At 38.4% G+C, this 27,801-nt stretch overlaps 1 protein-coding gene across 2 annotated transcripts in view; it reads left to right on the forward strand.

The window, feature by feature from the left end:
* The first annotated feature begins 456 nt into the window (after window positions 1-456).
* The window catches only part of RAP1B (RAP1B, member of RAS oncogene family), a 40,985-nt gene continuing 13,640 nt past the window's right edge, over window positions 457-27,801 (forward strand). The window contains exon 1 of one of the 2 annotated variants that reach the window (XM_027771365.1): window positions 457-477. The gene's annotated coding sequence lies outside the window, so the exon portion shown is untranslated. The remainder of the gene's footprint in view (window positions 478-27,801) is intronic. The other variant, XM_006147288.3, reaches the window with a different exon arrangement.

The following is a 27,801-nucleotide window of genomic DNA, read 5'->3' on the forward strand; positions in this document are numbered from 1 at the left end:
CCTCCCCGGTGCGGGTGGAAGTTAGAACGGAAACCAGAAAGTTGTCCTTTTCGAAGACACAGCTTCCCCCAGCCCCGAGCCTGGGCGAGGAGCGAGCAGGGGAAGCCACTCCCCGGCGCCCTGCGGGCTCGAGCCTGACAGGGAAAAAGTTTGCCTGAAACGGGGCTGGCTTGCCCCATTTGTTGCGGGAAGTGGCAGGAGGAAGGCAGCGGAGGGAGCCCCACCTAGTCTGGCAGCCAGCTCCGAGGAGAGAAAAACTGTTAAAGGGGCCTTTCCCTTCGTCAGCAAGAGGAAATCTCCCCTACAGAGGAGAGAAAATCCAGGAAGTTTGTCCTCTTCTCCTTTTCGCCGGCTCGATTAGTCTAATCCTAAAACTATCAGCTCCAAGAATGTATTTAAAACTACTTATTGGCCCTCTGGATTTTTCTTCTAGAAGGGGAGAAAAACCTGATGTCTTTTGGACAAAAATTTCATCCTGTGAGTTTGAGCAGATGGTTTGCTTCCCCTTCGTTTGTCCTCCTCCCACCTTCTTGCAGTAGTTTAGAAAAACATTTTGGTCCTATAACACCTGATTGGTACGAGTAGAAGCTAGTTATGTGTCACGGTAATGAGAAATCACATTTGTATAGGGTAGAAATTTGACACTAAGTTAAGATTGTGGTTTTTTTTTTTTAATTAATTCGTATAATTGAGTTTTTGTTTTGGTGCTTTATCTAACATGTAACTGGTGCTTAGAATTTAAAGGTTCTAACTTGTAAATTCATTTTTCAGCCCTCTTGTTTGTTACTAGATAAAATGCTGTTTAAACTTGCTCAACAAGACCTTATCTTAGCAAGAAGTAACTTTCAGAAAAGAGAGACTTTAACTTTAATCTTATATCAATCCTAAAAGCTGACTCTTGAAATGCTATTTATTGAGTCATAATGGAGTCATGGGACTTTTTAACAGCCGGAAGGGACTATTTAGATCATCCAGTCCCACCCTGTCATTTTAGGGAGAAGGAAACTGAGGCCTGGAATAGATAAGATAACCAGGTAGTGGGTCTTCAGACTTTTGAGAAATAGTCCATCTATAGTAGAAACCTGACATTTTTATAGTGAATTATATCTTACAGAGAATGTTATCCCCATAATGTCCAAAAGAGTGGATACCCTAATCAAATAGTGGAGAAAAAAACACTTTTTCCCAGGTTTTAAGAGAGGATGCTAATGGGAAATGAAAGAACTTCAAGTATACAGAAAGAACCCTGAATGATAATCTTATTTGCTCATTCATCAGTAAGTGTTTTTATTTGCATTTTTTGACACTCACAGTAAATGATGAAGTTGTATTAAAGGAAGTCCCAAAGTGGTCGAAACATACATAGCCATGTGTTCTTACCTATTGCATTAAATTATAAATTCCAAGGACGAGATATGTTTTTCTTTTGTGTACCTCCAAGTACTGGGATGGTACCTTGAACCTAGCCAGTTAGCACCAGTTAAATGTAAGCACTGTGAGGGGAGGGATTTAATCCATTTCATTCTTCATTGTATTCTTGGTTCCTAGCATCTTGCTTGGGTACATAGTAGTTAATAGTTAACATTTGAATTTATGGATTAATGGTAATTAACAGTCAAAAGGATATTTGAATAAAACAGTGTAGTCTTTGAAGAAGAAACATTTCATATTAATTTTCTAATCTTTTACTTCTTTGGAGAGGTTTCACTATAGGGCATGTGTGCTCGCCAGGAAGGCAGAGAGAGACAAAAAGTGAGAAATCACCTCCCCATGGGGATGGCCATGCTGCAATCCCTTCTCCTCCATTCTCAATCTCTTGGGATCTTGCGCATGCATACACATGTGCCTGGCGTGAGTTTAAGCCACTAGGTCCGGGACTCAAACTGCGGTCGACTACATGGGAGTCTAGTGACGTAGCCATTACGCCAACTGCTGGTTCCAGTTTTCGAATCTTTTTTACTTTACAAATTGATTTTCATTTTGTCCTAAAAACAATCTGTTAAATAGACTTCTAGTATTTTCTCTTAGTTATGTGAAGGGAAAGTGAGCCCCCATAGTAAAAGATACTGTGTAAGGAGGGTCTGGTGAGGATAAAGAATCATTTAAAAAAAAGAAAAACTTGACTCATGTATGTAAAGATCTCTTTTTTTTTTTGGAGAGGTTTTTGCTACAGGGCGCGTGCACTTGCCAGACAGACAGAGAGAGACAGAGAGACAGAAAGTGAGAAATCACTCCACAATGGCCACTCACCTTCTCCATTCTCCTCTCGGGATCTTGGGCATGCATGCACATTCGCCCGGTGTGAGTTTAAGCCACCGGATCCAGGACTTGAACCACGGTCGGCTACATGGGAGTTTGGCGACATAGCCATTACGCTAACTGCTGATCTCTATTTTTTTTTTTTTGGAGAGGTTTTTGCTATAGGGCGCGTGCACTCGCCAGACAGAGACAGAGAGACAGAAAGCAGGAAATCACCCCCCAAGGAGGGGTGGCCACGCCTCAATCCCTTCTCCTCCATTCTCCTCTTGAGATCTTGGGCACGCATGCACACACGCCCGGCGTGAGTTTAAGCCACTGGGTCCAGGACTCGAACCGTGGTCGACTACGTGGGAGTCCAGCGACATAGCCATTACGCTAACTGCTGGTCCCTATTTTTTGAGAGATTTTTTTGCTAGAGGGCATGTGTGCTCACTGGAGAGACAGACAGAAAGCGAGAAGTCACCCCGGGGTCGGAGGAAGGCCACACTGCAATCTCTTCTCCCAGGATTTTGGGCATGCATGCACATGCACCTGGCGTGAGTTTTAAGCCACCAGGTCCAGGGCTCGAACCACAGCCAGCTACGTGAGAGTCCAGCAATGTAACCATTACATCATTTGCTGGTCTCTAGTTTATTTCTTCCATTAGAGAGAGAGACAGGGAAGAAGAAACAGTCCCAAAAGGATCTTTTTCCTACAGTCTCACCCAGCCAGGATCATGGGCACATGTGTGCTCATGTACTCGACGTGCACAGGGAGACCTGAACCCAGGACCTTCCCATAAGGCTTCAGTGTGGTGGAGCATTGCATTACTACCACCCCACTGCACTGGCTTATACATGTTATTTTAAAAGTAAAATCTATGATTTAGATGAAAAGTTCATATTCAGATTTTTTTCACTTTTGTTGTAGATAGTTGATAAATATTTGTTGAAGAAGTGAAATTATGCTATGAAATTGAATAATAATTTGGCTAATTTTACAAAGGTGTCATTCCCCCCCAAAGTATAGTTTAAATAGACATTTATGTTTACTAGATATCAAGAAACTGTTTGCATGTATCATTTCCCTAAAAATACAAAATAATGTGTTCTTGTATCAGTCTGTGTTGTAAAGAGGGCAAGCCTTGATCTCTGGAGTTGATCTCTAAACTTTAACACTGGTCGAGCATTGGATTCTAAGATCAGTCCTTTTAGTCATAGAATTTTGATTTTAAACAAGAGAAGTTATCAGTACCTTTTGTGCTGCCTTACAAAAAAATTCATATTGCGGGGCCAGCAGGTGGCATGGTTGTTAAGGCAACTGGATCTTACATGGCCAACGCTATGGTTTGGGACCAGACTCAGCAGCTTAAAAAGCACACTGGACTCATGTATGTGCATACTCAAAATTCCAAGAGGAGAATGGAAAAGAAGGGATTGTGGTGCTATCCTCCATCCCCCATCCCCTCCCGCACCCCACTCACTTTCTCTCTCTCTCCCCTTCTCTGTGTCTCTCAGACAAGCACACATGCAGTGAAGCAAAAACAAAAAGTAAGAATATTTACAACATGAATTATAGAATTTCCATCTGATTTATAGTATACAGAAAGAATATTCTGGAATATCAGTATGCTTAAAATTACTTGATTATATATGAGATGTGTGGATATTAGAAATATTTTCACATTTTTTTTTTAATTACCGGAGGTCTATGCACTTCTCAGAGTGAGGGAGGGAATGAGAAAACACCCCCGATGGTGCATGGCCACACTGTAATCCTTTTTCATCTATTTATTTTCCCGTCAAGATTTTTGGGTACATGTGTGCATCCGCCTGGTGTGTTTCTCAAGCCTCTAGGGGCCGAGATTCAAATCGTTAATGGCCATGTGGGATCTGGCTCCCTTAACCACTAGGTTATAGGGCTGGGTCAAATTAATAGTTTATAGGTGTCAAATGATAAGTATTTTCCATCCATCTGTTTGTTACCTTGTGTTTTAAAGTTGCAATAAAAATATGGAATCTTGTTACTACATTATGCTAACATTTATAGCTGTTGCTTCTGAGATTTATGAGTTCAGTAACAATAGCAAAATGAGCAGTAATAGCAAAACCTGGGAATCCCTCTGGAATCTTGAATTCTGCACTGTACAGGTAATAAAGAACTCTTTAGAGTAGGGATGAGATAGATATATAACATGTACCTATTATTTTTCTCCTATTGCTCTTGAAATTATTGAACTTGAGATTTATTGCACTAAATATGTGTGCCTTTAAATTTTTTTCATTAAAATGTTTAAAATATAGGAAAGTGTGAAGAAGAAAATTAATACCACCTGTATGTAGTCCAGCACTGTGATGCTTTTGTTAGGCAAGATTGTATACTTCCTGAAAGTTCCCTTCTTCCTTAATTTTTCTGTGAGAATGGTACCTGGAGTTGCTGGGAATTACATGGAATAGTATTTGTAAATGCTTTGTAAACCATAAACGAATGTATATATTCTTTTGTAGTAGTGTAGTAGTAGCTTTTGTTCTTTAAAATCTTACACATTTATAACATTGCTTAAGATTCCCATTAAGATATAGATAAGAACTAAAAAAAAAAAAAAAATTATGATTTTGGACATGGCAACAAATGAAGTATCTAGCTCAGTTATTTTCAAAGTATGGTCTAAGGACCCCTAGAGATCCTACAGTAATTTGCAAGAAGTCTACAAGCACAAAACTATATTCATAATGATATTAAGATGTTCTTTTTTTCTCATTGTGTTGATTTGTAACCGTGACTTAAAAACAATGGCGAGTAGGACTTAGGGCAAGCGGCTGAAGGGGTGGGGCACTGTCAACTTGCTCACATGCTTAGCAGGCAAAGCTCGCCCTTAGGAATGGCCTGCACTGTGGAAACACTGGCAGAGAGGATTTTTGAAGAAATTTCAGTAGCTGAGCTTGTGGGCATTTTTGGAGCATACTTTTTCTTTCATAAGATAAACACAAGCCAAATTTCAGGGAAACAATGAACAAGAAATTTTCCTTTCATCTTGGAAGTTTATTGCAAATCCATTGAACAATCTGGAATATATGGGATCAGAGAACAAGATCAAGAAAAATGGCTGAACAGCAAAAATGGGGACCAGTCATCCCATTTAGCTTCCTACCTAAGCTGTTTGAGACCTTTGGGAGAAGAAAGATGAGCCTTTCTCATAGATTCTCTATGGCCCCACAGCACATCCTACTGAGTAACAGGAACTTCTGGTCCACCATAGTTTTTTTTTAAGTTTCCTACCACAGTGCAAGTCTACTGCTTGTTTGTTGCTGTTTTTTCTATATTTATTGTTAAAGATAATGTTTTACAAAGCAAAGCCTAAAGACCTCACACCTTAGAATGAATCAGGTTAAAGCACTATACCATAATAGTAATCATTGTATTCATTGTTCCCATGCACTCACAGTTTTTTTTTTTTTTAATTTCACCTAAATGTCCTTGATGAAGTAAAAAGAAAGAAATTAAATTTCTACCCGTGCACACCTTTTAAATACAACTGTGATAAAATGAGAAGTGTGTGTGTTTAAAACTTGGGCTGCATATATTAGTGGTGTTTTCTAGGAAAAGCATTTATGTGATTGAGTCATTATGCTGAAAGAATGCCTGACAAACTGTGATTATTCAAACCTGGGTATTAGACTGACATTTTCTTAGAAACAATTTGTTGCTTTTTTTTTTTTAAGATTTTTTTTTGTAATTATGTATTTTATTTTATTTATTCATTCATTTATTTTAATTTGACCAGAGAGAGACAGAGAGAGAAAGAAGTGAGAAAGCTAGCCAACAGGTCTGAGACTTGAACCACGGTGGGCCATGTGGGAGTGTACAGCATATTAACCACCGTACCACCCACTGTTCCCTAAACAATTTGTTGCTTTAAGACAAACAGTGAACATACATTGTCATTGATAAAAGTTCTAGCTTTTAAGCAAAAATTCAAATTTTAGAAAGCCTGTGTCAATCACTGTGTTCTTGATAGCTTCCAATATTTAAAACATTTTTCTAATGATTCTGGTAATGATATTAATGAGCATTACACAAATGTATAACAAAATGTGTTATTATTTGAAGATCTCTACAAAACTGTCACCTAGTATTTTCCTAATGACCAATACATGATATTATAGAATCACACATGGGTGAGAAATCATCCCAAAGTCCAAGCTAGACCAATGGGTTTTAATGTATAGAGAACATAAAATGTATTAATAAGGTTTCTAGTTTCATATTGTAGTTCTTTGCCAAGTTTTAGTGTAGTATCAAAAAATATACACATTTATCTGAGAAACCTATTAAAATATTCCCAACTGGTGTATTTTTTTTTCTTTTCCGTGTATTGCTGTCAGTGTTTAGTCTTTGATTTCTTTTTTTTTTTTCTTTTTTTTTATCTTATTTTTGGTAGAGGAATGGGAATTAGATAAATGGTGAGGCAGTATTTTGGTGTGCTTTATCTTGAAATTTCTTATTAATACATAATCATTTTAAGTTTAGTTTCTTTGTAGTCTTCTCTGAGCAGTCCATTCAACTTTAGGTCACAGTAATAGATTAGGCAATTAATACCGTTAAGCCGGTTTTTGACCTTCGACTTGTGCACCTTATTGTATATAGAGAGAATGCATGTGCATCCAAATTCTAACAAATCATAAATAAGTAGATTTTTAATAGTTCACTTTCTCAGTTTAAAGATTTTTAGTGACTTTACTAAGTAAAGCTATAGGCTTTCTCTCATATCAAGTTTAGTACTGTTTCTTTGACCTGATAATTTGGTGTGCTGGCTTCCATAAATAGATACTTTTTAGAAATACTTCCAGAATGATCATGTTTTTACCTTTTGAGAGAATGCTGTTTCCTTGTCATGCTTATTTAAAAGCAATTTTAGCAATCCTTGTTAAACAGCTTTTTTTTTTTTTTATAAACTTTATGTCATGGAATTGTTTGAGATTTTAAAGAATTTTGGGGCTAACCTGCATTTAGATAAAATAGTCAGTTTCCAATTATGAAAGCAGTAAGAAGGCTGCCCCATAGCACAGTGGTTAAGAGAGGTAGATTCCACATAGTCGAACATGGTTCAAATCCTGGCCCCTGCAGCTTGAGAAAACATGCTGTGTGCATTTGCATGCCCCAAATCCCAGCAGCATGGAGAAATGGAGAAGAAAGGATTGTGAAGTGGCCATGCCCCTTTGGGGAGGCGCACATGCACACTCACACATGTTCACACAAGTACACACACCCTTTAGCATTTTTTAAAAAGGCAGAAAGATGTGTAAGTTGCAGTTTATTACTGGTTAAAAACTTAGTGCCAGTTATTTCCTTAAACATAATAAAATGGGTGTGTTCTGTGAAGAAAAAAGTGTTGAATTTGAACGCCACTGTTGGAAAGAACAGGGCTGCACCTGAGAAACATGGAGGGGTGTGGCACGATTTTCATACATGTCCTGACTTCAGGGTAGCTTCAGGGAGTAAGCCTTGTAGAACTCCTGCCCACATGAGTTAATCCTGCAGTGAGAGAGAATAATATGAGAAGCTTTCGTGTTTTCTATATTAAATAATCTGCTTGTCAGCTGTTGTAGCAGTTCTGAGTTAGAGAACATACTGATACCATATTTTATGTCCAGGACATCAAAATGAGTTATAAGGTTGCTGCTGGCTATTATTTATACAGTTTTAGTTGCTAACTAAAAAAAAAAAAATTGCATGAACTTCTTTCTGGGTTATCTTTTTTACCCTTACACTTTTTTCCTTCCGAAAGCCCTGTTTACTACTGCTCCCTTCAACAGAAGACAGAGTTTCCAAATTTTAAGGGTAGAGAAGCTTTCGTAACACTATTATTTAGAGGAAAGTGATGATGGTGATAATAGGCAAAAAAGAAGTAGAATGGCTGGAAGTAGAAAAGAGAGTGTGGGGGTGGTGGTTAAGAATTTCTTTCCTAATAAGGACAACTACTGTTACTGGTATTCACTTTTACTAGTTGAACAAGAAGGATAAAGCCCATTGTGAAAACCACTTGTGATGCTTTAGTGATTGATCTTATCCACTAGAGGGTCCTATGTAGAGGATAAATTGGCATTATTTTATCATTAAGATATTATGGTCTATTATTATTATTGCCCAAAGTGTACATGTGCTGACATGTACCAGTGGGACATGTTTCACTTTAATCCTTTTTCCTCCATTTCTCCATCTATATGGATTCAGTGTGGTGCATTTTGCTCGATGCATTTTTTCAAGCCACCAGGCTGGGACTCCCATCACAGTCAGCCATGTGAGATCCACTTTCCTTAACCAGTGCTACTACTGGGCTGGCCCAAGAAATTATTGTCTTAAGTATTTGTATCATCACTATGCATTTTGAATTGAAAGTATTTTTGCTATTTCTGCTTCCCAGTACATTCTTAAGTATTCATCACTAAGTCTTGGGGTGTTCAAATAATTGGACAACAATTTCATTGTCTTCATAAGTTTTAGCTGTTCCTTTGTGCATGAGGACAAATCAGAAATCATTTATTTCTTTTAAGTAATTGTTTGACCTTTGATTCCACCCTCTTGTCTCAAGTAGTATTATCTAGTTCTGGCAACATTGACCTGGAGTGACAGGATTCACCTCATTTTCTGGCACTGGCCATAAAACCTTGATCAAGTTAACTCCTCTCTTAGGATATTATCCCTATGTAAAAGAGAAAAAATGGCTCTTAAGCTGATTTTGAGCTCTCAGATCTACCAGCTTCTGGGACACCACCCATGTATAAGCCACAGTCATTTCTCAAGGCTCAGAGGAGCTTCCCATCTCATTTCCTTTCTTGTCCTCTCTCATCTCAGTCTCTACCGAGAAGACAAAGTGACCTTTCAAAATGGAATCATTGCCTCCTCCGTGGCCTAATGGCCAAGGTAGCAAGCAGGATCCCACATGGCCAACTGTGCAATTTGAGTCCTGGATCTGGTGGCTTCAGAAACACACTGGGCACATGTCTATGTGCGCCTGAAATCCCAGTGGCAGAGAAGGGGTTGTGGAGTGACTGTTTCCCGTGGTTTTTGCTTTTTCCTATCCCTCTGTCTCTAGCAAATGCACATGCCTTCTAGCAAAAAAAAAAAAAAAAATAGTAAGTAAAAAATGTAAGTCAGACAGTTTAATATCCTCATCTTAATTTTTTCCCAATGGTTTCAAATAAAAACCAGTATTTTTGTTGTGACCTACAAGGTCCTGCATAATCCAGTTCTTGATTACTTCACTTTACCTCTTTTCCATTATTCACCAAACCAGCCATACTGTTCTTTTTTTCTGATCTTGATCCAGCAAGCCCTTTTACACCTTTGAGTTTGGTCCTTGCTACTACTTTTTGTCTGTGACAGTCTTTTTAATGTTATGTCTGTGTCCACTGTAATTCCTTATTTTTTATTTAGGCCACCTCTCTTGAGGTCTAATTCATTCAGCTGCATGTTATTGAGAGTTAATTGTTCGTAGTTAACTGTGTTAGGATTAAATTGCATTAATATGCACAGAAGGTTCTTGACAAAGACATGAAAAGTTAATCAATATGAAATGTAAGTAGCATTTCAGAATACCCAAATGAGTGATACAGGTGAATGCTTATAGTCACAGGAACTAGTGAAAACTTAGGCTTTAGTAGAGAAAACAGTAAAAATAAGGTGGAATCTGTATATGATATTAAAGGAGTATGTTAAGTTTTAGATTTACAGTAATTATGGTGGGAAGCCGTACAGAAATTGAAGTAAATTTAAATCACTGAATATTACCTTGAAACATGGTTAGTAACACTAAATGAGATCTACTAAAAATAAATAGCCTCACCTTGCCTCAGCTGAGTATTCAAATTTAGTTTAGCACTTTAAAAAATATATCTCAGGGGTCAGCCAGTAGCATGGTGATTGAAGCAGCTGGATTCCACACGGCCTGCTGCAGGGTTTGAGTCCTGGACCCAGCAGTGTGAAAAATCTGCCAGGTGCATGTTACATGCATACCTGCGTGCCCAAAATCCTGAGAGGAGGCTGGAGGAGAGGGATTGCAAGGTGGCCTTCCTCCCTGGGGGTTGCTTTTTCACTTTCTGTCTGTCTCTCTCTCTCTCCCTCTCTCCCTCTCTCTCCTTTCTGTTTTTCTCACTCTCTGACAAATGTGTGTGCCCTATAGCAAACTTAAAAAAAAAAAAAAAAAGTCTCGATAGCCAGTTTGCCCCCAAATTAGTTACAAAACTAAGTTTTTGGAGATTTTAGGATTTCAAAATTTCTGTAAGAAATAGATTGGAGAGGCTTTATTCATTGCTGCCTGTCCTTGAAGAAGACATTAGGTTCTGAAAATGTTGCTTTTGACATCTGTGCCAAGGAGTTGTTTTTTGACCCTGACTCAGAATGTACTGCTGAAACTGAGTCTTCAGGGATATAGGAGAGCCACCTAATTATATAATTATAGTCCAGTTAAAACTCTTTGGAAATACTGATGGTTTCATCTGTGTATATTGCTGCTTGACAAATAGCGATTTTTAAGAGTACTTTTCTTTATATTTTAAGGAGAAACATAAAGACTTTCTGTTCATATTCATACCATAGTACATCCAAATCTAACTCCTAATAGATGCTTTACAATTTGTTTAGAATTTAAAAGCTTAATGACACTAATCACAGGAGAATAAGTAAATTTGTTTTATATAACTGACTGAAAAATAAACTCAAGAATAGTAAATAAAATGTAATACAAAATATAATACACCCTGAAGGAAGTTGTACCCAATTTGGAGGCATAATCGCTATGTCCAAATAATCTGTTATTTGCAACTTCCACAACTGCAGGGCCATGGAGTCATCAATCCCTTTCTTCCAGACATGGTGCTGCCAATCTCCTTAACTCGATAGCCAGGTCTTTCAAGAGCTGTAAAAATAATTACCAAATTGAAGTGTATGCCCTTCTTTCTCTTATAGCTTCTGGGTAGACTTTTACTAAACTAGTCAGTTCTTTTAGTACTGCATCCATCCAAGTATAGATCTGCAGTTTGCTGGATGGTATGTTTCCGCAGAAAAACTCATCTATTCAGTGATGACTACAGTTATTGGAGGCAAAGATCTACAACAACAGTGGGCATGTTTTCTCACAGTCTGTGGGCTTTCCAGGCTCTTTAATTTCCTTCTGGCCTATAACTCTATCACCATCTTTCTCTTGTGGCCACTAGATGTGGGTCCTGACCACCTTTTCCTGGAGTGAGCATGAGCCCTGCAAATAGTGATTTGAAAGCTCATATCTTAACCACGTTTTCTTCTTGGATTGATTTTTTTTTTTTTAAGAATTATTTATATATTTATTTTTAATTTTGCTATAGGGCACATGCACTCAACAGAGAGAGAAAGCAAGCTGCCTGGTTCAGGACTTGAACCAAGGTTGGGCATGTAGGAGTCCAGTCCCTTGACCACCACACTACCTGCTGTCCTCTTCGATTGATTTTTAAAGTCTTGTAAATTATATTGCAGTTTGTCTCTCAGTTGATAAGGTTTTTAAGAATTATATAATGCATTTAATTGTAAAGTAAGAGTACAAGATTAAGACTATTACAGAATAGGATTAAGTTGTATGTATTTCAAAATCCATAGTGGAAGTACTTAATAGTGACAAGGAAAGAAGTAAATATCTGAAGAGGCTACTTTGAAACTCAGAATTGATTACAGGAAGTGCCTGTCCACTCTCTTTCCCATATATGCTTTAATTACTATAGCAGCCTAATTAACAAACTGTGATTCCCATTGCTTTTATCCTTTTGTTTGGTATGTGACTGTTCAAGAATACAAACATATATGCATGTTTTTTAAAAAGTACTTACTGACTTAGTAATTATGCAAGTATATATGTATTATTTGTATATCAAAGCCTAATACTAGCATTATTTATGGTTTCCGATGAAATATGGTGTGCCTTTTACTTTCCTAAGTGGTCTTTATTGTACTGAATGCCAAATACGTCTTCAAATAAACTGAAGAGTGTAGAATATGAAAGGAATAACTATTAAATTAGTCGAAAACAAATTCTGTAGCATAGCCAGCTACACAGGCTGGTGTGACCAGTAAGCAACTAGCATAAACTGCTTAGATTGAGAAATTTAATAAAATTATTAGAGAATATTGTGGGAAGTACCTGTGCTTTCACTATTTTTTATTGCTTGGTTAATTTTTCTCTTCTGAAAATTTGGCAGATTTACTAGGGAATTTTTCCTCACTAGGAATGCCCTCATCCTGAAGATTTTTTTTTAGAATGTGTAATACAGTCATGTAAATTCTAAACCCACAATCCAAAATCAAGACATTCTTGTGGTTTCAGATATATTTGGGACAGTCACATTAAGCTTGTCATTTAAGCCATTATGAAATTAACATAAAATATATTTTACAACCATTTGTTTTCTCCTTTCATGGGAAGGTATTCTATTTCTGAACTTGGCCTTAGTTGAAACAGACTGTAAAATTATGGTTTATTTATTTATTTTCCATCCTTGTGTGTAGTAGTGTATAATAAAAGCCAGATACTTATATTAAGATAAATATTTATGGTGGTCTTTCATTCATGAAAATTGATGTGATTTGTTCTGGAGTCCTTACCCTTAACTTGAATCCTAATTTATATATGAGGACTAAAGTACTTTACTTCTGATTTTTTGTATCTCTGTTGCAACAGCTCATATATTTAGAATATAGTATGTGCTTGGAATATTTGAAAGTGGGTATTTTCCCTAACTAATAATGGAGAGACCAGAGTGGTTAATGTTATCTCATTCATCTATATTTTCATTAAACATTATTGAGTACTTTTGATTATAATGTTAAATTCTAGACACAGAAAACCATCTTTGATCATTTCTTTGGAAGTGTTCTTTGACTTTTACAGATTAGGACATTATGAGCACTTCATTGAAATTATTGAAAAAACTGGTTTCTGGATATTTGAGGAACACCAGAAATCATCATTTTGTGTAATAAATTGAGAGAAATATTTTTGAAGGCAAAAGGATGGTCTCTGATAGACCCTGATTTTTCTTTACTGAGGCTATAGATCTTAGGATCTTATGGGGGGGAGGGACAATATTATCAAAATTTTCCAGACACACTCACATAGCCACTCTGTTTTAATGAGAGCTGTTACTGATACTAGTGTTGGAAGTGTGAATGGTTTATTAGCCAAAGGACTCTTAGTTCTTCCTGGCCTTCACATTTAACTTTGATCTGACATTGAGAACTCCCCACCACCCCCACCACTCCCTGTAGTGACTGTTCTTTACCACCTCTTCAACTAGCGAGTGCATGGCCCCTTCCTATCAGGAAGAGATCGCATTGCCTACCATGGTTCAGATACTTAGCCTGGTAGACCTGAAATCTGTCAGGCACACACATTCAAAGATCCTAATTGGAGAAAGGGGATCGTGGTATGACTAGGCCCTGCCAAGGGTGCTTCTCTGTACCTCTTTATCTGTCTCTATCTTGCCATGGGCACATACATACTGTCTACCACGAATTTGAAAAGGGGAGGGGCGATATCCTTATGTGAGAGAAAAGTCAAGAATGAAATTAGAGCCAAACTGCTTTCCGGAAGTGAAGATGCCTTGGTGATACTTTTGGTAGGTCATGGTTTCATGAGTTTGGTATTAAAGCTGTGAATGCCTTATTCTGCAGTTTTACAGCCAAAAACAAAAACAGCAGTGTAGAAAGAACTTTAATTGAAATTAAGTACAATTTAAAATTTAGTTTCTTCAGTTAAACTAACCACATTTCAAATGCTTGACAGTCAAGTGTGTCTAGTAGCTCCTGTACTGAACAGTTTTGATAAAGAGCATTAAGCATTATCACAGGAAGTTTTATTGGGTAGTGCCAGTCTGGATTCTAATCCTAATTCTATAGTATTGTGGTTCTATAACCTTGGGTATGTAACAACCTCAAATCCTTAACCTAAAGACTACACCTTATCTTCACAGTGTTGCTCTGAAGGTTGAATGAAACTTAATATGTAAAAAGACCATGTAAACTTTAAAAGTACTGTAGATAGGTTATTTAACTTTGCAAAGATAAAGGAACATCTTGAAAATGTTCCAGATTGGTTCCAGCAGATGGCATAATAGTTATGTTGCTGGACTCCCATGTTGTCAACTGTGGTTCAAGTCCGGAACCCAGCAGCTTAAAACTCATGCTGGGCGTGTGTGCATGTGTGCCCAGGATCCAGAGAAGAGAAAGAAGGAGAAAGGATTGTGATATGGCCATCCCCTTGGGGAGAGGGATGATTTCTCACTTTCTGTCTGTCTGTCTCTATCTCTCCAGCAAGCCCACACAGTCTATAGCTAAAATCTAAAAACAAAACAAAGTTCCAGATCAAGAATATTTTTGCTGGTTTACAGGATTTTTCTAAAATAATCTGAAGAGATGTTTCAATATCCTAGTGGCATGAATGCTTTAGTGTTAGACTGTGCATATAACCCACTTTAAGAATCAAAGTGGGCAGGGGCTGACTCCATGACCTAGTGGTTAAAGGAGTCAGATCACACATGGCTTACCACACTGTTTGAATCCTGACTCTGATGGCTTGAAAACAAACATGCTGGATGTGTGTACACACAAGTACACGTGTACACCCAAAATTCCAACAGGGTGGAGAGGTTGTAGAGAAGGGATTATGACGTGAACACCTGTACTGGGGATGCCTTCTTCCTCCCTCTCTCTGGCATGTGTGCATACCCTCTGGCAATAGAGAAAAAAAAAACAATAATCAGAGGGGAACATTATCAGATTTCCGGGGTTTTTTGTTTGTTTGTTTGTTTGTTTGTTTGTTTGTTTTGGAGAGAGGTTTTAATTATAGGTTGCGTTAGCTCGCCAGAGAGACAGAAAAAGAGACAAAGTGAGAAATCACCCCCAGGAGGGATGGCCATGCTACAATCCCTTCTCCAGTCTCTTCTCGGGATCTTGGGCACGCACACAAACACACATGCCCAGCATGAATTTAAGCCACCAGGTCAGGGACTTGAACCGTGGTTGACTACATGGGAGTTCAGCGACATAGCCATTATGCTAACTGCTGGTCCCAGATTTCCGCTTTAAATGCAAAATACACTTAAACTTCTTTTCAATTTTATATTATAAAACTTAATAAAGTTTTTAGATATTCTGGGGCTTACCTTCTTACTACAGGTTCTTATAGCACTATTCACCATCCTCATAAATGACTTTTAAACAGAGATCCAAGATGGTGGCCAGCAGGAGGCTGATGAAGGAGCTTGAAGAAATCAACCAATGTGGAGTGAAAAACTTTTGTAACATCCAGGTTGATGAAGCTAATTTATTGACTAGGCAAGGTGTTATTGTTCCCAACAGCCCTCCATTTGACAAGCAGGCCTTCAGAATCAAAATCAACATTCCATCAGAATACTCATTCAAACCACCAAAGTTTACATTTAAAATAAAGATCTATTGCCCGAACATCGATGTAAAGGGGTAGGTCTGTCTGCTAGTCGCAAGTGGTAAAAACTGGAAGCTAGCTACCAAAACCAACCAAGTAATCCAGTCCCTCATATCACTGGTGAAGGACTCCCAGCCCAAGAATCCCCTCTGGGCTGACCTAGTTGAAGAATATTCTTCAAGGACCATAAAAAAATTCTGTAAGAATGCTGAAGAGTTTACAAAGAAAATTGGGAAATGCAGCCTTGGACTAAAATCTGCCACGATCTAGCAAATGTGAGCAAAGACCCCAAGCAGTACATTCAGACACCCTTCAAAAAGCAAGACTCCGGAAAATTGACACATACCACTGCCTGGCATTCAAATGTGGCAGTTACTATCTACGGTTTTCTTAATCAAAAGTGGTCTAGGTAACCTGTAAGTTTAAGTTTTAAGATGTTCTTTAAAAAAAAAAAAGATAGACCTTACACAGCTGAATCTGTTGACAAAGCGAGTAATGTGTCTGCCATGCAGAGATGTCAAATACATGTAAAAATGAGTGTTGTTGAGGCCAGCCTGTGGTGTGGAGATTGAGCCAGATCTCACATGACTGACTGCACAGTTTAAGTCCCAGACCTGGCAAGTTATGGGACACGTGTGTGCACCCAAAATCCTTGGAGGTGAATGGAGAAGGGATTGTAGCACATAAATCACCCCCTGGGGCTGATTCATGTGAACATTTCTCAGTAATCCCTCTGGCTTGAGGTTTTGTTTGGCATTTATTTTGTAGCTAATTAATTCGGTTTTGGTAAATTGTCCAGCAGTATTAGATATTTAGTTTTCCTAGAGGCTGTGTATGCTTTCCAGAGAGACGGAGTCAGGAAAGGGGAGAGCCAGAAAGCACCCCTGTGGGGAGTGGTCACACCTCAGTCCCTTCTGTTTCTCCCTCCTGTAAGAATTTTGGACACATGCACACACACTCCCAACATGTTTTTTAAGCCTCCAAGTCCAGGACTTAAATCACACAGTTAGCTATATAGGACCCAGCTCATGTATTCATCAGGCCACGGGCTGGCCCCTAGTGTTAGATAGGTAAAAGAAAGTACTCCGTAGCAGAAGTTTTCAAATTAAAGTTATAACCCTGTTTCTTCTTTCTCAAAAGCATGGTAGACAGTGGTCGTGGTGAACTGTCTTCTTTCCCTCTAAGCCCGAATTGGTCTCAAAATCATTTTCATTACTGAACTTAACTACATATAGGTACCATTAATGTTGTATTTTAAGTTGGTATTAGAACAAAAATGCTTTTGCCACTTCTGAATTAATAGACAGGGTCGATCGTCTCTTCCAGGCTCTAGCCTTTGTAGGGCAAGTGTTGGCAATTTTTTTTTCTTTAAAGGGCTAGATAATAAATATTTTAGGCTTTGTTGACATACAATCTCTGTCATAACCACGTGGTCATTCAGCTCTGACATTACAACCTGAGGGCAGCCATAGACACTGCACAACAAATGAGCATGCCTACATTCCACTAAACTCATTTCATTTCTGCAAAACTTGATTTTTAAAAAAATGGGCAGCAGATAGTGTTTGACCTGAGGGCTGTAGTTTGTCTGTCCTACTCTAGGGCAAGAAACTGGTTTTGATTCATTCAATAAATAATTGTCTTCTGTGTTCCATATACTCTGTTAAGAGTGATTATTCAGTGAACATTACACATAGATCCTAGGCCATGAGGTATGTAAGCGGTAATTGGATTTCTTTTATGCACTGATGTAGATCCAGAGCAGGTTTTTTGGGGTTTTGTTTGTTTGTTTGTTTGTTTAGGATTTTGTTATAGGGTGTGTATGCCCAGTGAGAGGCAGTGAGAGGGAAAGTGAAAAATCACTGCCTTTGGAGGGTTGGGAGTAACCACACCACAACCCCTTCTCCTTCATTCTCTTCTCAGGATTTTGAGCACACACACACACATTCATCCAGCGTGATTTTTAAGCTGCCAGGTACAGGACTCAAACCACAGTTGACCATCAGCTCCTTAGCCACCTGCTGGCTCCTAAAGGTTTTTGAGGAAGAAATACAGCCTGTCCTGTACATCTGACTTACCTGTCCAAACATATGAGATTTTAAGCAAATATATTAAGTGCCATTTCTGTGGCAGTGGTATAATTTAAAATAACTTAAATATGTCTTAGATATTAGATGCTGTGGTATTAGAATTAGCCTCCTGTTTTGAACATATGGATTATATAGCTAGCCTAAGATGTGTGCATCTGATTTCTACACTGGTGGCACATAGTAGGCACTTAATATCCATACAGTGTTGAATACAAGTAGAAATTAATGGGTGTAGCCATCTCCTTATGATTGTGTCAGTGTGGTTTTTGAGAAGTATAAGTATTTGTTACTGGGTAACGAGATAGTGGTTTTGTTTGGTGGAGGAGAGGGATAGAGGGTTTTTTACATTTCTGAAATACTTTGGATAGGTATTCTTTAATGTTCAAATCAAAATACTGAAGTCCATTTGATCAGTTCATCTAATCTGGTAGAAGACTAGCATTTTCTTTAAAAGTGCTTTATTGGGCCAGCTGGTGGTGGTTGAGGTGACTGGATCCCATATCACCAGCTACATGGTTTGTGTCCCAAACCCAGAGACTTGAAAAACATGCCAGGTGTGTGTGTGTGTGTGTGTGTGTGTGTGTGTGTCCCAAAATCCTGAGACAATAAACAAATGAGAAGGAATTACGGTATGACCATCCCCCTTGGGGGTCAGTCTCTCTCTCCCTCCCTCCCTCCCTCCCTCCAGTGCAGTAACCTCAAGCAAACTGAAAAGGGGGCTTTATTAAATATAAAATGCAATAAAAAGTTTGAAGCAGACTCAGAATTTCCTGTTAAGTTTCACTAAGTTTAAACTTCAGTGTAAGTTTATAGACTGTTTATAAAGCAGTGTCTAAGATGGTCTGTGCCTAATCATTCTTTTGCTAGAATTAGCTTTCATATATGTTCTTTTTTTGGAGAGGGTTTTTTTTTTTTTTTTGCTATAGGGCGCGTGTGCTCGCCAAACAGAGAGACAGATAGCGAGAAATCACCTCCCAGGAGGGATGGCCACACCGCAATCCCTTCTCTATTCTCCTCTCTGGATCTTGGGCATGCACGCCCACGCACCCGGCATGAGTTTAAGCCACTGGGTCCAGGACTCGAACTGCGGTCAACTACGTGGGAGTCCAGCAACATAGCCATTATGCTAACTGCTGGTCCTACATATATGGCCTTGTCATGCAAATCATAATTCCAAGGCTTTCCAGTAGAAGTTACGTAACTTAGAATAAAGTGACTACTATAATTTCTTTTTTGGGGGGGGAGGGGGAGGGTAGAGGTTTTTGCTATAGGGCACTTGCCAGAAAGACAAAGACAGAGAGACAGAAAGTGAGAAATCACCCCCCAGAGGGAATGGCCACACCACAATCCCTTCTCCATTCTCCTCTTGGATCTTGGGCACGCATGCACACACGCCCAGCGTGAGTTTTTTAAGCCACCAGGTCTGGGACGCGAACCGCAGTCAGCTACATGGGAGTCCAACAACATAGCCATTACACTAACTGCTGGTCCCCCCAAATTATTTTTTTTAATTCAACTTTTATACAGCCTTTTTGAAGTCTTGTCTGTTTTTAGAGAAGTTAGGGATAGGCTGCAAGAAAGTATTTACTTTCTATTTTACAAAAGACTTCAAATAAAAAGAAAGAACAAGTCCAAAGATCCGGGCACCATGTGGGCAAATGGTTTTTATGTGTTAGGGTTTTTTGTCCAACACAAGCTAATGACTGATTGTTTTATAAAGCCTATTAAGCTATGAAGGTCTTTGGGTTTGTGCAATATTTTTTATTTATCTGTTTATTTCTTATGAACTGTGTAAAACCCTATCAAAATTCATTTGATGACATCCTACAGCTAAAACTATAAAACCTTAAAATAAGTTGAGATTTGTAATAATTGTATAAAGCCATCTCCCCTGTACTACTACCTCCTCCAGTTTCCATCCACACCCACACCCTATGCTCTCATGACGTGGTGACTTTAGTCATGTTCATCCTTTTCCCAGAATTCCAGTGAACTCCATTCCATTAGTAGAATCCAATTAGTGATTTATATGTCCACTAGTCTGCTTTAAATAACCACTTGTAAAACCTTGCTTGACAGATCTTTTCAGGCAGACAGTTGTTTTCCTCTCTGTACCCACAGCAAGCACTTTGTTCTGTAGACTGTGTTTGTGAACTAAGAAGTTCAAACACTATAAACAATTTAATGTATAAAACTAACAAAGTTTTGGAGCCAGCAAGAGGCTTGGTTAAGGCACTGGACTCCCACAGGGGTGATCACAGTTCAGGTCCTGGACCTAGTGGCTGGTTTTCTCACTTAACCTCTTTCTCGCTCTGTCTCTCTCTGGTGACTATAGCAAATTAAAAAGTAATAATAAATAAAATTAAGTAGTCTCTTAAAAACTAACAAAGTGTCTTAAGGCTATAAAGGCCACTAAAATATATTTGTATGTATTTTTCTGCAAATTTCTAGGTTTTCCTATCTGTATGTCACAATTAAAACTCATAATCTGGTCACTGAAATTACAGTGTATAGCAAACTAATGATTTCTTTCATATTTGCCTCCTGTATATATTCCATTTTGCTATGTGAAAAATAATAAGGTATTGAGGGACCTTGGTAGTGCAGTAGAGAGAATGTAATTTATTTCCAGAGATGCTGAGGTAGAATGATCTGACCTGGTAATAGAGTGAAGAGAGAAGATATAATCATTCTCATGTTATAGTTTCCTGTTAAAAGTAGTATGCTTTCTAAGTCCTTTGGATGTATCAAGTTTCAAGCACTGTAGATAGATGGGTGGATGGATAGATGGATAGATGTGATTTTTTTTAAAATAGCAAATTAAGATTTACTGACTGCTTACTGTGATGAGTTATTTCATTTGAATCTTTAAAACTCTGAAGCGAATACTTATTCCCATTTTCAAATAAAGAAATGATACATAGATAGGGTAAAACATAGTAACATGACCAAAGTCACTAAACCAGTAAATAGTATAACTGAGATTCCAATCCAGACCATCAGATCCATAATCTGTAGTCTTATGTGTTGTTATGTTTTCCTATTTTAACTTTTTTTCAACTTAATATATAATTAACTAAAAGTTTTTTTTACCATTTCAGATTCAAAGATATACAACAGATAATAAAGTTAATGTCCACATTTGAATTATCTAAATTATGTTTGGAAAACACAGCAGATCTTTGAGTCAGTATGAATGCCTATAGCATTTTCAGCTAGATATGATGAGAAGTAAAAAACAATAGGTTATGTTTTAGATCATGTCCAGGGAATTCTTGGGATCAGGGGAGAGTTCTACACAAATCCAACCCACTTGGCAAGAGCCAATAGAAACTAATGAAGGTAAACTTAAACCCAACTCATTTTTTCTTGTTTACTTTTGAAACGTTGTTGGTCTCTCCTAATGTATTTATTTTGTCACTTAACTGCCTTATTTGTTGACTAAGCTGGGAAATCTATTGAGGATTTGGTTCTTACGCATTTATCAGATTGCGCTGATAAATTGTTACACGCTAGTTTTAATATATTCTCCAAAATGTGATCAAGTACTGAATTTAAAAGTAACTACAGTAATAAAACTAGAAAACATGGCTTTAAGTTGTATGTCAAATTATATCTTATTAAATATTTCAGTGGTGGAAGTGGTGGAATGGCTAAGGCACTGAACTCCCATGTCACTTAACATAGTTCAAATCCCAGACCCAGAAGCTTGAACAAACTCACACCAGGTTGTGTGTGTGTGTGTGTGTGTGTGTGTGCACATGCCCAAAATCCCATGAAGAGAATGGAGAAGTAATTGTTGGCATGGCCATCTGCCATTGGGGGTGATTTCTCACTTTCTCTCTCTCTAAAAAACTTTTTTTCAGTGAAAGAGTTAGTTATTAATTGGAATAAAAGAGGGTGTGAAAGATAATGTTTGGACCTTTTTTTTCCTCCAACAATTTTTTTCTTCCCCCTGGGGAAGTTTTGTTTTTGTTTTTTGTTTGTTTTTTTTGTTTTTTGCACATATGCTTGCCAGAGAGAGAACTAGAGACAGTGAGAGGGAGAGTGAGAAATCACTTCCCAGGGTGATGGCCACCACGCTGCAATTTCTTCTTTTACATTCTCCTCCTGGGATCTTGGGCACACATGCCCAGCGTGATTTCAAGCCACTGGGTCTGGGACTCAAACTGGTTAACCTGTGGGAGTCCAGTGACATAACCACCATGTCATCTGCTGGCTCCTCTCCAACAACTTTTAAATTTGCTAGGGAGTTTTAAATTCAGCCTGTTATGTCCAACAGATACATATGAAATCTTTCTGATATTTGAAATTTTATTTGTAAGAGGCACACAGTGATCCTCTTTACTGTTAAAATACTTTGGGAGTTGGAGGCAGAAAGGAGAATTTAGCTATTTTATCTTCCAGAAAGTACTCAGTGGGGGAAGTAATGTCACTTGACTTCAAGAACCAGTAGTTAAGTGTTTTTTTACTTAGCCTTTCTTTATAACTTAAAAGTACAGGATTTCAAACTGTAGAGGGGGTTGGAGGGCTTTATAGCTAAACAACTTGAGGATAGGAGAAGTGCTTGTTACCACCATTTTGGGAGATTTGTTCTAACTACAGCTATGTGGAGACCCTTTGGCATAACACTCTAATGGAAAGATGATACTTTTAAAATGCTGCTCATCTCTTCTCAAGGATTTAATTCTTATAACCTACTTTTTACATTTATTAATGAGATTCAAAGAATCAATCAGATTACAAAGCAAAGAACAGGTGTCTCTGGGACCCCAAAAGTTAGTATTAACCCTGTTCTGTTGCAAGACATTTTCTTTTCTACTGGACTGTAATTCCTAGAGTGTAAGTACAGAATAAGAACTTTTTTAATGCCAAGGTATGTGTAGTTCATCTTCAGTTAAGACTCACAGCATCCGTCAGTAATTATTGTGAGCTTTTAAATGGCAATTTACTTATAAAAGGTAACTTTGTTAATTTTTTGTTTTTGTATTTTTTTTGTTTTTGTTTTCGCAAGAGGGCACATGAGCAAGAGAATAAAAGGGAAATCTTCAATGGAACCTCATCATATTCCAGTCCTTTTCCCTTCAGTTATCCCTCCTGTCAGGATTTTGGACATATACTTGCACAACTGGCATGAACCTCAGGCCATCAGGGCCAAGATTCATACCCTGGTCAACCATGTAGGATCCAACTTCCTCTGTGTAGCACTTAACCATTGAACCATTGAGCTATGGGACCAGCCTATTAGTGATCTGTTAAAAATCTATATAGAGTTCTTTCCTTTGCTGAAAATGAATTAGTAGTCTTTAGCTTGTTTTTTATTTAACAAACATTTTTAGACCAAATTGTGGACACAAAAATAAATAAGGGTGACTTGGGACCAGCAGTTAGCGTAACGGCTATGTCGCTGAACTCCCATGTAGTCGACCACGGTTCGAGTCCTGGACCCAGTGGCTTAAACTCATGCCGGGTTTGTGTGCATGCATGCCCAAGATCCCGAGAGGAGAATGGAGGAGAAGGGATAGCAGCATGGGCATCACCCCGGGGGTGATATCTCACTTTCTTTCTCTCTGTCTCTGTCTTTCTGGCAAGCGCACGTGCCCTATAGCAGAAACCTCTCCAATAAATAAATAAATAAAGGTGACTTTGCATCTGGTTGATGATGGCAATGACTAACAGGTAAAGCCTTTTTTTTGTTTTTAGAGAGAGATTTTGCTATAGAGCTCTTGTGCTTGCCGGAGAGATAGAGATAGAAAGCAAAGAATTACCCCCTGGGGAGATGGCCATGCCACAATCCCCTCACTTTCGTTCTCCTCTCAGGATTTTGGACACATATACACACATGCTAGTGTGAGTTTTAAGTTGCCATGTCCAGGACTCGAACTGCATGCAGCCAACCACGTGGGAGTCCATCATCCAGCAACCATTATGCCATCTGCTGGTCCCACATTTAAAGTAATTATCAATAATGAACATCATTATTTGTTCTGGTCTTCTACCCCATGAAATGAGTATCACCATTATTGCTCTTTTGCAAATTAGGACACCAGTCTAGAAATTAATGACTACCCTTTGGTACAGATATTACACAGCCTGTCTGGGTCTCCTTATCTCCAGATTTAGTGTTTTATAACCCTGAACTGCAAAGACGGTTTACTTTTATATATGTAAAGAAAGACAATTCATCCTCAGACCTGCCAAGTGGCTTCTTTATTTACTGATAATGAACTCTCAAAAAAAATAAAATAAAATAAAATAAATTTCTCCTGCTTCAGGCACTTACACACTTACCTGACTAGTATAAGGCATTTGAGTATTCAACATTACCTTCTCTCCCTCATTTTACAGACAAGGAACCTAGAAACTGAGAATTAAGTGATTTAGTTTGAAATATACAATTTTTAAAATAAAACCAAGCATCTTGAATTCAAAAGTAATGTTACTTTATACAGCTTATTGTCTCATTTTAGAAAACAATACAAGATAGTGTGTAATCAAGTCCTTAAGTATTTGGTGCAGAAAGGGGAAAAATAACTGTTGGCTGAGATATTGCAAGAATACTTCAAAGAACATTTTGTTGATACTGCCCTCTTGAGAACTGCGTTTTGAGTATGTGCTGGTTAAGAACACCCTATTCTGATCTGTGTTATTCTTGCTATCTAATGGGAAAAGACATGAATATCCTCCTATAAAGAACTGGTATGGGAGATCATACATTAAAAATAAGACCTTCAGAAATTCCCTTTATGCCCCTTTTGCAGATGAATAAAGGGGAATCAAACCCATGAGCTCTCCAATGGATCCTGGATAAATTTCTGACTCTTAAATCCAAATTTACCTTCACCTACAAAGTAATTAGGATGTCACCATACAAAGATGATTTTTAAATGCTCAACAGAGCTGAATGCAGTGATTTGTACTTGTAATCCCAGTTATCCAAGAGACTGAGGTAGGAGGATTGTGAGTTCAAGGCCAGCACTGACAACATAGAAACCATATTTCTTAGGGGGAAGAATGCTTAACAAGACAAAGCCTAATGGTGGAACCTTTTGTTGAAAACAGTATTTAATGTCAGTCCACTGACAATACTCTGGCTATTGAGCTAGATAGCACCTAAATATAAATTCTTCATAACTATCTCATGTAAAACAGTCCAGCTATCCTCACACACTTTATCTCCTTTGACTTGCTCTTTTTTTTCTTGCTGATTATCACATCTAGACTGTTTCATGTTGACTTTGTTTTCCTTCCTTTAAATTATAAATTCAAAGGACAGAGTCTTGGGGCCAGCAGGTGGCTTGGTGATTAAGGTGCTGGACTTCCACATGACTGTGCACAGTCTGAGTTCTGGACCTGGTGGCTTGCTGTCTCACTTTTCCTCTTTCTCTCCCTCTCTCTCTGTCTCTCTTTGGTGAATGCAAAACGAAATAATAATCATAAAATTAAATAATTTTTTAAAGGGCAGGGTCTTTTGTTCACTGCTTTACTTCTGTTGCCTGCAGCATGTATTTATAGATGTTGAATATTGAATGTTATATTGCAATCTTGATGGAAAGTGTTAACACAAAGTAGTTAACCACAAGTTGGTGGGGGAGGGTGTTGTTTTGTTTTGTTTTTAGATTTTTTTCCCATAGGGCTTCTGTGCTCACTAAAGAGAGACAGTGAAAAAGAAAGTGAGAAATCATCATCCCCACTCCCCAAGAGGATGCTTAACACTGAATTCCCTTTTCCTCCATTCTCCACTTGGGATTTTGGGCACACAGGCACCCAACATGATTTTTTTTTTCTTTCTTTCTTTTTAAAAGATGTTTGCTATAGGACACGGGCACTCCCCACAGAGACATAAAGTGAGAAATCACCCTCTAGGGGGATGACCATACAGCAGTTCCACCTCCTCTATCCTCCTCTCAGGACTTTGAGCATGCACACACACATGCCCACTGTGAGCTTCAAGCCTCTGGGTCACGGACCTGAACCATGGTTGACCATGTGGGGAGTCCAGGGACATAACCATTACACCATCTGCTGGTCCCAATTTTTTTTAAAGAGAGATTCTTTTGCTATAGGACACGTATGCTTGCTGGAGAGACAGAGACAAAGCGAGACATTATTCCCCAGAGAGAATGGCCACACTGCCTTCCTTTCTCCACTCTTTGGGAATTTGTGGCACACATGCAGCCAGCATGAGTTTTAAGCCACCAGTTCTGACACTCGAACCCTGGGCGGCCATATGGGAGTCCAATGCCTCAACCACCACACCACCTGCTTGCCCCAGGTTGCAGGGGTCTGTATTTTGTTTTATTATTTTCTTTTTAATTTGTTATAGGGCACCATTTGCTCACCAGAGAGAGACAGAATGAGAAAGGTCCAGATTTCAAACTGCTGTTGGCCATGTGGTAGTCCAGAGCCTTAACCACCACCATGCCACCTGCTAACCCCAAAAGTTGTGGGGTTTTAATATATGAATTTATAGCTTTGCTAGGCTTTAATTTCTTTCAAGATTTTTGAGATAACTCTTGTTCATAATTTGGATCAGTAACACTTGCATTTAGGTCTTACTTAGGTCTTATTAATGAAGAATGTTCTAGGTAATCCAGAAAGGTAGAGTAGTAAAATTGGTCATTAGCTTCTTGATAAGTACTTTACTGTAGTGAACCCACTAAGACTAAACCTTCACTAAATTTTTATTTTCTTTGACTCAGATCTTTAGGATTTTCTATTATCTGAGAATCACTATAGCATCCATTATTATTTTGTATGAACTTAATACAGAATATGATTTGTGCACTTTTCTCCATTTTTATTTCAAGCAGTTAAGCAGCCACTGAAATCTGGGTTTGTATTAAGCCCTAGAGCTTTATTCTCTTGTCTTTCCTTGTCTGGTATGGTTTATTCAGAGACTGGATCTACACAACTTTTATCCATTTATTTTTAAAGAATTATTTATTTTGGGGCTGGCAAGTGGTGTGGTAGTTAAGGGCGTGGGATTCCCACATGGCTGACCGCTGTTCGAGTCCTGGTCCTGATGCCTTCCTTTCTTTCTCTTCATCTCCAGTCAAATTAAAATAAGTAAATAAATAAATAAAATTAATTTAAAGAATAATTCTTTTTTAAAAGCCTCTAAACAAAAATGAATTATTTATTTTATTTATTTTTCTTTTTCTTCAATTTAAACAGAAAGAAGGATAGTGAGAAAGCAAGACACCAGGTCTAGGACTCAAGCTGTAGTCATCCATGTAGGAGTCCTGTTCCTCAGCCACCACACTACCTGCCATTCCCAATTTATAAATTTTTAAACTGAAAGAACCTAGGTTAGTACAGCTACAATCTAAAGTAAGAAAAGTTCTGGAAGCAGTAAGTAAACACCTTTTAAAACAAATAAGTAGGTTACCCAGGCATTTTGCAAAAAAATAATAGTAAAGTATAAAAGCTATTGGTTACTTTTTTTTTTTGGTAGAGGTTGTTGCCTTAGGGCATGTGTGCTCCCTGGAGAGGCAGAGACAGTGAGGAAGAAGTAAGTCATCCCGCAGGTGGGAGGGCCACACTGCAATCCCTTCTCCTCCATTCCGCTGGGATCTTAGGCATGCATGCACACTCTCCCAGTGTGAGTTTCAGGCCACCAGGTCCAGGACTCAATCCACATTCAGTCATATTGAGAGTCCAGTGACATAACCACTACACCATCTGTTGGCCCTGCTATTAATTATTTTCATTGATCGGATTGGTTGTTGTCACAAATTTTGGGCAGTCTAAGTAAGGAACTCGCATTAGGAATCTTAAAGTAAATGGCATTTAATACTTCTAAAAATGCCCCAAAAGTAATTTTATTCAAAGAAAAATGTGGGGCCAGCAGTTATGTAATGACTATGTCGCTGGACTCCCACATAGTCGACCGCAGTTCGAGTCCCAGACCCGGTGGCTTAAGACTCACGCCGGGCGCATGTGCATGCCTGCCCAAGATATCTCGAGAGGAGAATGGAGGAGAAGGGATTGCGGCGTGGCCAT

This window comes from Tupaia chinensis, unplaced genomic scaffold, assembly GCF_000334495.1.
Source record: "Tupaia chinensis unplaced genomic scaffold, TupChi_1.0 Scaffold000208_1, whole genome shotgun sequence".
Classification (NCBI taxonomy): domain Eukaryota; kingdom Metazoa; phylum Chordata; class Mammalia; order Scandentia; family Tupaiidae; genus Tupaia; species Tupaia belangeri.